The sequence below is a fragment of the Trichosurus vulpecula genome, chromosome 4, assembly GCF_011100635.1.
Source record: "Trichosurus vulpecula isolate mTriVul1 chromosome 4, mTriVul1.pri, whole genome shotgun sequence".
NCBI classification, from domain to species: domain Eukaryota; kingdom Metazoa; phylum Chordata; class Mammalia; order Diprotodontia; family Phalangeridae; genus Trichosurus; species Trichosurus vulpecula.
The window spans coordinates 59,777,428-59,789,638 of NC_050576.1; the positions used below are offsets into that span (position 1 = coordinate 59,777,428).

The 12,211-nt window shown below is 42.7% G+C and overlaps 1 pseudogene; it reads left to right on the plus strand.

Annotated features, from left to right (window-relative positions):
* The first annotated feature begins 2,540 nt into the window (after positions 1-2,540).
* Positions 2,541-3,703, plus strand: LOC118846732 (annotated as a pseudogene).
* Positions 3,704-12,211: the final 8,508 nt, after the last annotated feature.

The window sequence follows — 12,211 nt, forward strand, 5'->3', positions numbered from 1 at the left end:
CCCTCTAGTGATGGGGTTTTATTTTTACTTTCTTTTTAAAGGCAGGAGGTAGTGCAGCAGTGCAGGGAATATTTGAAAGGCTTGTATTATAAATAAAAATCTAGAATTAAGAGGACTCTAAGCCCCATCAAAATAGGAGAAGACAACCTGGAGAGTATCTGTATGTTTTTGCTGTTGTTCAGTTGTGTCTGACTCTTCGTGACCCTGTGGACCATAGCACACCAATACTGCCCATGAGGTTTTCTTGGCAAAGATACTGGAGTGGTTTGCCATTTCCTTCTCCAGTGGATTGAGGCAAATAGAAGTGAAGTGACTTACCCAGGGTCACACAGCTGATAAATGTCTGAGGTCTGCTTTGAACTCAGTTCAGATTTGAACTATCCACTGCGCCGCCTAGCTACCTTTTGTTTGAGGTTTAGAATCTTCTAGTTTGAGGTTAATAAACCTGTGGTTACCCTCCCATCGGGCCTCCAAACCTGACTAGGAAAAGAAGTGGACTTTTAATTACCAGCCCCCTACCTTAATCTATTAAGATCCATAACCCACATCTGGGTTTTTCCTAGCTGTTGAATATACACCATTGTGGAATCAATGGATTATTACTTACAACGCACATACAATCAAGTGTTCAATCCCTCTGAGGAAATGATATACAGATGGGACCAGAAGCTAGCAATGGATTTTCTCTTTGGGATAAGGTCAAGCTTTTTTAACAGAGCCAGGCCAAAGGGCAGAATACTGAGAGAGTTAGACATAAAGTATAAGGCCATTTTGGAATAAACTCACACAACTCATTTCACCCAACTAGAGTAAATGGCCATGGGATTGGGGATCTGTTGCCAGCCTTATCCCTGCTCTACAATCTTTCATGCTGGCTCCTCCTTTCACTATTATGAGTTCCCATTTTATTTTTCCTTTCTTCCTTTCTCCTTTACCGTCCCCCTATATACTTTTCCCTTTTCTGGATCATTCCATTGATTATGTAACAAACTTATTGGTTATATCACATATATGATACAACCAATTATTGGCATGCCAATAATTTAGTAAATTATGCTTGGCTGCTAAATAAAATGCAAACAGTGTCCTAGAGACCCCTGGTGGCATAGTGGATAAAGTACTAAGTGGGAATCTGGAAGATCCTGAGTCCAAATCTGGTCTCAGACACTTACTAGCTGTGTGACCCTGAGCAAGTCACTTAACTTCTGTTTACTTCAGTTTCCCCAACTTAAAATTAGGGTGATAATACCATCACCTATCCTACAAGGTTGTTTTGAGGATCTAATGAGATAATATTTGTAAAATGTGACTGTCGCATAGTAGGTGCTATATTAATGCTCTACCTTCTTTCTTTCCCCTCCCTCTACCCCACAGTCAGAACTCTAGTAAGATGAATTAAGAAGATGCTTGTGAATATCATTCCATTTTGCAGAAAACAAAACAGTTAACTCTGAAAGGGAAACTAAGCTGACACCTGACTGTCCAACTTGTTTTCCCATTATTAATATTTTCATTTTATATTACCATCATGTTAACTTGATGTTCTAGATTTCATGTGGGTTCCAATAATCTGTATCATTCATGAACTTGTCTTTTATGAATGGAATTATAGTGTCTGGATGATCTGTAAATAATGGTTGTAGTAATGACCTAGACTTTTTCTTCTTGTTTCGATAATTTCAATGATTTCCATCAAATTAAATATAGCAAAGAAAAAAAACTAATATGTGTCCAGTGGCATGTTAAATAAAATCTATATAGTAAGATTCCAACACCATCTATTGGAAGGTAGAAAATTAATAATTCATTTACTTTGTTTATAGAATACCAAATAACCGGTTTATTCACCAGTTAGTTCTAAAACCAATTAATTCACTAAATTAACTTTTTCCCTCCATACTATGTGTCTTATTCCACCACAAGACAGAAGCAAATCAAGAGTTAATTTTTGCCTGGCTTGGTAAGTGTGATGTAGGAATATGTATACTAAGAGATATAAAGAGTTATCATGATCTAATCTGGAGAATCTGGTCCCAGGGGCCAGGAAAACTGCAGTCAACACTCCAATAATCACAAAGAAAAGCATAAAGCCAGAAGGTTACATGTAGTAAGGAGTGTGACAATATGAGCCCATCAGTGGGACGTTAGGGCTGGCATGGTGTCCTGTTATTGGCCAGCTGCAAGAATGGCTATATAAGGGAGCTGAGGCCGGCCCGGCCCTCGGCGAGATTCCCTGCCGAGCATCCTCTGGCTTGCAGTTGCCCCTCTGCTTCGGCTGCTGCCCCCTCCCCTCCATTCCACAGTAACTTCCGTTCCTGACATCTGGATACCTGTCCCCTAAGTCGACCCAGATAGCCAGCCGGATAAAGGAGAGGAAAGCACCCAAATCAGACATTGGGGAAAAATACAACCGAATCCTAACGCTTTGTTCTTTGGTCTCCACACCTTGCTCCTGCTATGACCCTCTCGCTGAGCTTCCAGTTTTAATCACACCTCCAGCTGCCCCTTTCTGGGCCAGGAACGAAGAGGCCTCCTTAGAGATGTACCAAAGTTTGGTCCTCTCTTTGAACCCTGGTCAGGCTCCCTATGCCCATGACTCCAGTACACTCGCCAGTGGCCAGTTTCCCCGTATATGTGCCCATGACTCGTGTGCCCTCCATGCTACCCACGATGCCCTACTTGGCGGGTTGTGAGGCTGCACACCAGAGCCATCCGCTGGGTAGTCACCCAAGTTCGGCCCAGGCAAGTGGTGAGGCCTCGGCCTTTAACCCCAGTTGCCCCGGCTACCGTCTGGTTTCTCCTACTCTCACAGGCCTCCTGGGGGCAGCGGCGGAGGAGGGGACACCAGAGCCGCTTGATCCTGGGCAGTGGCACCAGGGAGCAGCACACCGCTGGTGCGCTCAGTCAGCGGATCCTATTCCAACACCTACTCGGCCTATGTAAGCTCGGACATGGACCCCTCCTATACCACAAGCCACTTCAAAAGCAGCCTACAGAGTTGCCAAGCTGGCCCTCCGGGCCGGAGGTCCATCTTTGTTTCAGAATTCCTGGAAGAGTTCCCAAGTGAGGGCTACGAGTGCGCTAATTGTGGGGCTGTGTCCAAACCACTGTGGAGGAGAGATGGCACAGGCCACTACCTCTGCAATGCCTGTGGCCTCTACCACAAAATAAATGGCATCAACTGGCCACTCATCAAGCCCCAGAAGAGGCTGTCTTCAATTCGTTGGGCTGGCCTTTGTCGCACTAATTGCCACACAACCAACACCACCTTGTGGAGGAGAAATGCAGAAGGTGAGCCAGTGTGTGATGCCTGTGAACTCTATATGAAGCTTCAAGGGGTGCCTTGTCCTCTTGCCATGAAAAAGGAGTGCATCCAGACATGGAAGTGGAAGCCCAAAAACATTGCCAAAGCCAAGAGCTCCACAGGGTCAACAGCCTCAGCCACAAACTCCCATCTTCCATCACCAACTCTGACAGCACTGCCACTTTAAAGTCTGAGCCAACCCTGACATCCCCTCAGTACCCAGGGCAGAGCATAGTTACTCAGCTGGGTCCTAGCCCAGCAGAAGACCCCATGGGCTCCAGCCACTCGGAGTTCAAGTTTGAGCCTGAGGATTATACTTTCCCTTCCTCTGTGACCTCCTAGTCAGGACTCAATGTGCCTCTCTGCCAGGACTCGTGGTGTGCCCCGGCCTTGACTTAAATCCCGGGCTCCCTGGAAACACCCTTTTTGGACCAACCTTCCAATCTGTCCCTCTTATGGATGACAGACAGGCCAGATGACAGCCAATGACCTGACAATTTGCTTATGCACCAGACCAGTGAGAGACTGAGGGACCTTGGGGATACTTGGCCGATTTCTGCCTTCACCACCCATACTGTTTGGTTCTATCAACAGTAACTCAGCAGGAGCAAATTGGACATACCTCCTGGGAGCAGGAGGGATAAGTTTGTTTGAGAAGACCCCATACTGCCCCCCAATGCTGGCACAAAAGCCTGTAAATCATATGTTTATTTCTGATGATTTCTTCCTCCTCTGACTACATGGAGTGCAATTTGTCCTGCTTCCCAATAAAGACTGATTATGTGGCACTACCTAATTTAATATATTTATAAGCAGAGTAGCCATCAGTCCATTTAAAAACACAACCTGTTACCTTAAAACTTTACCTGTATTATATTGAAAACAATCATCTCTAGAGTGTTAGCTTCTGAAGCATGTATATGCTCACCCTGAAAAGTCACTGGAGATGCTCTTCCTACCATACTTCCAAAGGATTTTTATAAAAGTGATGAGCAACACAGCCAAGCATGCCTAAAGAATTTGGAGAAATAAAAACTTTGAAATAAAAAAATGGCCATATAAAATCCAAGTGTTTTTGTTTATATCCAGGTTTAAAAATCCATAATCGAATGGTCTGTAGGATCGACATGCTTGGTCCATCCAATTCCCCACCTAAATGGCAAGTACATGTTGATTCTAATACTTCTCAGTCCCTCACATCAAATCAAGAATATCTGCATACATTTGCCATAATTAATTGGAGAGACACATGTTTCAATTACATCCATTTCAACCACAATGGAAATAGCATACTGGGAAAAAAAAAAAGCATTGGATCTGAAATCCCAGCTTTCTTATTCACTATCTGCATGTCTTTGGGCAGGATAATTCACTTTTCTTGGCCTCAGTTTCAGGGATGTTGAGTTGCTAAAGTGGAAGTCTACAGGCAAGAGATAGATGACTACTTGTCAGATATGTTGTGGAGGGAGTTTTTGTAAAGGTACCAGTTGGAATAGATGCTCCCTGAGTTTCCTTCTAACTCTGAAATTCTCGGATTCTATGTAATTATCCCCATTTCACAGATAAGGAAACTAAAACACAGAGAAGTTATATGATTTACTCAGTCACTCTGATGATCAGTGTCAAGGCCAAGATAAGCCAGTGGCCTTTTACATACTTTTCCCACAATCTCACCTGGGCTAAAAGGAACTATATGATTTAGGAGGAGGTGCTATTGTCTATCCATATCAATCCATGCTGTATTCTAAGGAGAGTCCCATAGGAAAGAGAACAAATCCTAGCATTGTAAATTTAGAGCTAGAAGTCATGTACAGCTCCCTTTAGTGATTGACACAAAATCACAGACAATAACTTGGCAGAGTATTTGAATGTATATTTCCATAGGTCAAAGGCAATACTCCCTCCACCACAAAATGCTTCCTCTCAGATTAACCTAGACTCATTTACTACATTAAATCAAGAGGAAGGGCACCGAAAAAAAAAGCTAACAATCACTATAAGTAGAAGGTAAATGAAACAAGTCACCACAATATAATTCTTAAGAGAAAAAAAATGACAGAGACTCACCTCATTGGTCAGCTGTTCTTGGTGTTTCCTCTCAAAGAGTCTTTTGCTATATTATTCTGTGATGCTAATGTGATCAAAGATCTTCCCCACCCATTTAATATGCCTCAGGTGGAGCTAGTTAAGGGAAGCTTGATTAGGAGAGGCTTGCTTGTAGGAAGGCCCACACCCTTTTGCTATTAGGTGCTAATTGCCAGGCCTCCACCCATTTGCTACTAGGTGCTAAGCCCCAGGCCTACACAGGGTATATATGCCCAGTGGATAGCCATTAAGCTTAGGCTAAGGAGCTGCAGAGTTGAGGGGGCTGCGAAGAAGACAGAACTGCAAGAAGAGAGAACTACAAGGGCTTTCAGAACTGCAGGAGGAGAGGACACAGGCAAGCAGACAGTTAGGATTCAGGAGTGAGTGTTTCCAGGAAGGCCCTAGCAGAGAGGAAGGTTACAGGATGGCTTGGCTACTTGCTGTGATATTGTGTTTTAATTTCCTTGCTGTTACATTGAAGTGGATTTATTAGTTTTGGGATACAATTGCTGCTATGTCAAATTGGAATTATTGGTTGGGGATTTGATCCTCTAGTGTCGGAATAAATGTTTTACTTCTTCTACCTTCTACATAGAGAGTCTCTTACATTTTGCAGTTCTGAACTATACAGGCATATTCATGGTCACCATCAATATTGTGAATCTTGCTTTACTGATATATATACCATGGCTCAGAAACATCCAGATCCAGAGGTTAAGGCAGTGATTGTAGAAGAAGGTGGTATCTAGAAATATGGCACTGTCTAGGACAATACCAGAAGGCAGGGGTTTTCAGTCAGAGGTTCGGGGGATTTTTGTTTGTTTCTGTTTTGTTTATAGTTATAAGTTAAGCAAACACCAAATAAAATAGGTATTTCCACATACCTAATAGAACACAAAAGTGTACTAATTGAATGTATATCTCCATAGGTCAATTTATTGAATGTATATCTTCATATTTATTGTATTTCTTGAACCTGAAACAGTTGATCTCTACTAAGTGCAGCTTGCTTTTTTATTTTAAAATATCTAATAATTATTTCAACATGTAAGTTTGAAAGCTGTCCGTATTGTTTCTTTTTCTGGTTTTCCTTCTGTTCTGTGAATTAAAAAAGATCTTCACTAACCCTGTGTTCCTTCCTGTCTTTACTTTTTTTTTTCATTTTGCTGTCCTAACTCTACCTCCTCCTACTCCCCAGTTAAAAAAAAATCTTTCGGGGCGGAGCCAAGATGGCGGCTGGTAAGCACGGACTAGAGTGAGCTCCGTACCCAAGTCCCTCCAAAAACCTATAAAAATGGCTCTGAACCAATTCTAGAACGGCAGAACCCACAGAACAGCAGAGGGAAGCAGGGCTCCAGCCCAGGACAGCCTGGATGGTCTCTGGGTGAGGTCTATCCCACACGGAGCTGGGAGCTGGGAGCTGGGAGCTGGGAACGGAGTGGAGCAGAGCCCAGCCTGAGCGGCGTGGACGATCCAGACCAGAAGCCGGGCGGAGGGGGCCCTAGCGCCCTGAATATGTGAGCTGCGGCAGTTACGAGACTTCTCAACCCACAAACACCAAAGACTGCGGAGAAGGTTAGTGGGAAAAACTGCGGGAGTGGAAGGAGTTCGCGGTTCGGCTTCCAGCCCTGGGGGCAGCGGAGGTGGGGCAGCTACGGCTGCTGCTGCTTCCCGCTCCAGGCCCACCTGGTGGGAGGAATTAAGTGGCGGATCAGAGCAGGAATGCAACAGCCTGCTGAAGATCTAAGTCCAGTCTGGACTGGGGGTCCTTGGGGAAGGAGGAGTGCAGCTCTGACAGAGCTGGCACCTCCCCCCCAAACGTAGAACATAGAACTCGTTAGTCTACAAGCAGTCATACCCCACTGAAAAACTCAAGGGTCAAGTTAGTTGGTTGGGAATATGGCCAGGACGCGAAAACATGCCCAGATTCAGTCTCAGACTTTGGATTCTTTCTTTGGTGACAAAGAAGACCAAAACATACAGCCTAAAGAAGACAACAAAGTCATAGAGCCTACAACCAAAGCCTCCAAGAAAAACATGAACTGGCCCCAGGCCATAGAAGAACTCAAAAAAGATTTGGAAAAGCAAGTTAGAGAAGTAGAGGAAAAATTGGGAAGAGAAATGAGAAGGATGCGAGAAAACCATGAAAAACAAGTCAATGACTTGCTAAAGGAGACCCAAAAAATACTGAAAAATACACTGAAGAAAACAACACCTTAAAAACAGACTCCTCAAATGGCAAAAGAGCTCCAAAAAGCCAATGAGGAGAAGAATGCCTTGAAAGGCAGAATTAGCCAAATGGAAAAGGAGGTCCAAAAGACCACTGAAGAAAATACTACTTTAAAAATTAGATTGGAGCAAGTGGAAGCTAGTGACTTCATGAGAAATCAGGATATTATAAAACAGAACCAGAGGAATGAAAAAATGCAAGACAATGTGAAATATCTCCTTGGAAAAACCACTGACCTGGAAAATAGATCCAGGAGAGATAATTTAAAAATTATTGGACTACCTGAAAGCCATGATCAAAAAAAGAGCCTAGATGCCATCTTTCAGGAAATTATCAAGGAGAACTGCCCTGATATTCTAGAGCCACAGGGCAAAATAGAAATTGAAAGAATCCATCGATCGCCTCCTCAAATAGATCCCAAAAAGAAATCTCCTAGGAATATTGTTGCCAAATTCCAGAGCTCCCAGATCAAGGAGAAAATACTGCAAGCAGCCAGAAAGAAACAATTTGAGTATTGTGGAAACCCAATCAGAATAACCCAAGATCTGGCAGCTTCTACATTAAGAGATCGAAGGGCTTGGAATGCGATATTCCGGAGGTCAATGGAGCTAGGATTAAAACCTAGAATCACCTACCCAGCAAAACTGAGTATCATGTTCCAAGGCAAAATATGGATTTTCAATAAAATAGAGGACTTTCAAGCTTTCTCAGTGAAAAGACCAGAACTGAATAGAAAATTTGACTTTCAAACACAAGAATCAAGAGAAGCATGAAAAGGTAATCAAGAAACGGAAATTGCAAGGGACTTACTAAAGTTGAACTGTTTTGTTTACATTCCTACATGGAAAGATGATGAGTATGATTCATGAGACCTCAGTATTAGGGTAGTTGAAGGGAATATGCACATATATATATATGTATATATATGTTTATGTATATATATAAGTGAATGTGTATGTATGTATCTATGTGTATATGTATGTGTATATATATATGTGTTTATATATATATGTGTGTGTTTATATGTATATATATATATATGTAAAAGAGAGAGAGCAGACACAGGGTGAGTTGAAGATGAAGGGAAGATATCTAAAAGAAATAAAATGAAATTAAGGGATGAGAGAGTAACTTACTGAGAGAGGGAGATAGGGAGAGATAGAATGGGGTGGATTATCTCGCATAAAGGTGGCAAGAGGAAGCAGTTCTATGGGAGGAGGGGAGAGGGCAGGTGAGGGGGGAATGAGTGAACCTTGCTCTCATCAGATTTGGCCTGAGGGGGAATACCATACATACTCAGTTGGGTATCTTACCCCACAGGAAAGAAGAGGGAGGAAGATAAAAAAAAAAAAAGGCGGGGGGATGATGGAGGGGAGGGCAGATGGGGGTGGAGGTAATCAAAACAAACACTTTGGAAAGGGGACAGGGTCAAGGAAGAAAATTCAATAAAGCGGGATGGGTTGGGAAGGAGCAAAATGTAGTTAGCCTTTCACAACATGAGTATTGTGGAAGGGTTATACAGAATAATACATGTGTGGCCTAGGTTGAATTGCTCAACTTCTTAGGGAGGGTGGGTGGGAAGGGAAGAGGGAAGAGAATTTGGAACTCAAAGTTTTAAAATCAGATGTTCAAAAACAAAAAAAGTTTTTGTATGCAACTAAAAAATAAGATACACAGGCAATGGGGCGTAGAAATTTATCTTGCCCTACAAGAAAGGAAGGGAAAAGGGGATGAGAGGGGAGGGGGGTGATAGAGGGGAGGGCTGACTGGGGAACAGGGCAACCAGAATATAAGCCATCTTGGAGTGGGGGGGAGGGTAGAAATGGGAAGAAAATTTGTAATTCAAAATGTTGTGAAAATCAATGCTGAAAACCAAATATGTTAAATAAATAAATTGCGTTTAAAAAAAAAATCTTTCAACCTTCTCCCTTAAGTCTTTTCCCTCTCTGCTAGATCATACTATAACAAACTCTGCACAGCTGAGCCCCTCCCTAATTGCCAGTTGGCCACTTTCTCTGTAAGGATGTCTGTCTGGATAAATTCGAAGCCATCCTACTTTTTAAGAGCTTGAGAGAAGATTAACTGGGACCCTTCAAGGGGGGCACGTTTGATGGGACAGGATAGATGCCAGTGAATGTTCAAATTGTAGGCCTGGTAAAAAATAGTTAGAGAGTGGGGTTTCTAGAGATAACTAGGTGAGTTGAGTCAGTACCACAGACAATTTTTCAGTAGGAATTATGAAATGTTTCCTTCTTTCTCTTCTTTACCTTGTAATTTTTACTTTTTGACACATATCTTGTGGGATGAAGGTTCATTATTGTTTTCAGTCATTCAGTCGTATCCAACTTGTTATGAAGTCAATGGGCTTTCTTGGTAAAGATACTGGAGTATGTGCCAATTCGTTCTTCACTGTGTCTCCATTTTACAATGAGGAATTGTGGCAAATAAGGGTTAAGTGACTTGTCCAAGGTCACACAGCTAGTAAGTGTCTGAAGTCACATTTTAACTGATATTCCCAAACTCCATTGTACCACCCAGCTTCCCTGTGGGAGGATGAAGGAAAGACCTAATTATTTTGTCATCTTTGTCAGAAGTCTCAAGTGGGGCAGAAAGGGGGAGGCGAGATGGCGGCTGGAAAGCAGGAACTTGCATGAGCTCTCCCCCAGGTCCCTCCAAATACCTACAAAAATGGCTCTGAACAAATTCTAGAGCTGCAGAACCCAGGAAATAGCAGAGGGAAGCAGGGCTTCTGCCCAGGAAAGCCTGGATGGTCACTGGGAAGGGTCTATTGCATGGAGCTGGGAGCGGAGCGAAGCAGAGCCCAGTGTGGGCTGCACCAGGACCAACCAGACCAGGAGCCAGGTAGAACAGGCCATAGGGTCCTGAATCACTGAGCTGTGGCAGTTACCAGACTTCTCAACCCACAAACACCAAAGACAACAGAGAAGGTTAGTGGGGTAGAACTGCTAGAATGGAAGGTAAGAAGTGTATGGTCTGCCCCAGCCCCAGGGGCATGGAAGTGGTGCAGCTCTGGGGATGCTTCCAGCTGCAGTTGTTTCCGGCCCCAGGCCCACCAGGCAGGAGGAATTAAGCACGAATCAGAGTGGGAGTGCAGAGCCTACTTGGATCTGAGTCCCAGTCATGGTTGGTGGTTCTTGGGGGAGGAGAAGCACTGGTGTGGCAGAGCTTGCTGTGTAGAAGTAGCTCTGAAAACAGCAGCACAAGGCCTCCAAAGCTTAGGACAAGTACTCTCTACTCTACAAGCAGTCATACCTTTACAAAAAGCTCAAGGGTCAAGTAGTTGGCTGAGAACATGAACAGGCAGTGAAAACGGAGCCAGATTCAGAATCAGACTTTGGAATCTATTTTTGGTGACAAGACCAAAACATACAGCCAGAAGAAGTCAACAAAGTCAAAGACCCTACATCAAAAGCCTCCAAGAAAAATATGAATTGGTCTCAGGCCATGGAAGAGCTCAAAAAGGAGTTGGAAAAGCAAGTAAGAGAAGTAGAGGAAAAATTGGAAAGAGAAATGAGAGTGATGTGAGAAAACCATGAAAAACAAGTCAATGACTTGCAAAAGGAGAACCAAAAAAATACTGAAGAAAATAACAACTTAAAAAATAGACTAACTCAAATGACAAAAGAGCTCCAAAAAGCCAATGAGGAGAAGAATGCCTTGAAAGGCAGAATTAGCCAAATGGAAAAGGAGGTCTAAAAGACCACTGAAGAAAATACTACATTAAAAATGAGATTGGAGCGAGTGGAAGCTAGTGACTTGAAGAGAAATCAAGATATTATAAAACAGAACCAAAGGAATGAAAAAATGGAAGACAATGTCAAATATCTCATTGGAAAAACCACTGACCTGGCAAATAGATCCAGCAGAGATAATTTTAAAATGTTTGGACTACCTGAATGTCATGATCAAAAAAAGAACCTAGATATCATCTTTCAAGAAATTATCAAGGAGAGCTACCCTGATATTCCAGAGCCAGAGGGTAAAATAGAAATTGAAAGAATCTACTGATTGCCTCCTGAAAAAGGTCCCAAAAAGAAGACTCCTAGGAATATTGTGGTCAAATTCCAGAGCTCCCAGATCAAGGAGAAAATACTGCAAGCAGCCAGGAAGAAACAATTTTAGTATTGTGGAAACACAATCAGGATAACACAAGATCTAGCAGCTTCTACATTAAAGGATCAAAGGGCTTGGAATATGATATTCTAGAGGTCAATAGAGCTCCAAGGCAAAATATGGATTTTCAATAAAATAGAGGACTTTCAAGCTTTCTCAGTGAAAAGACCAGAGCTGAGTAGAAAATTTGACTTTCAAACACAAGAATCAAGAGAAGCATGAAAAGGTAAACAAGAAAGAGAAATCATAAGGGACTTACTAAAGTTGAACTGTTTTGTTTACATTCCTACATGGAAAGATGATGTGTGTAATTCATGAGACCTTTCTCAGTATTAGAGTAGCTAAAGGGAATACATATATAAATATATATATACACACACACACACACACACACACGCACACACACACACACACATACACGCACACACACAGAGGGCACAGGTGAGTTGAATATGAAG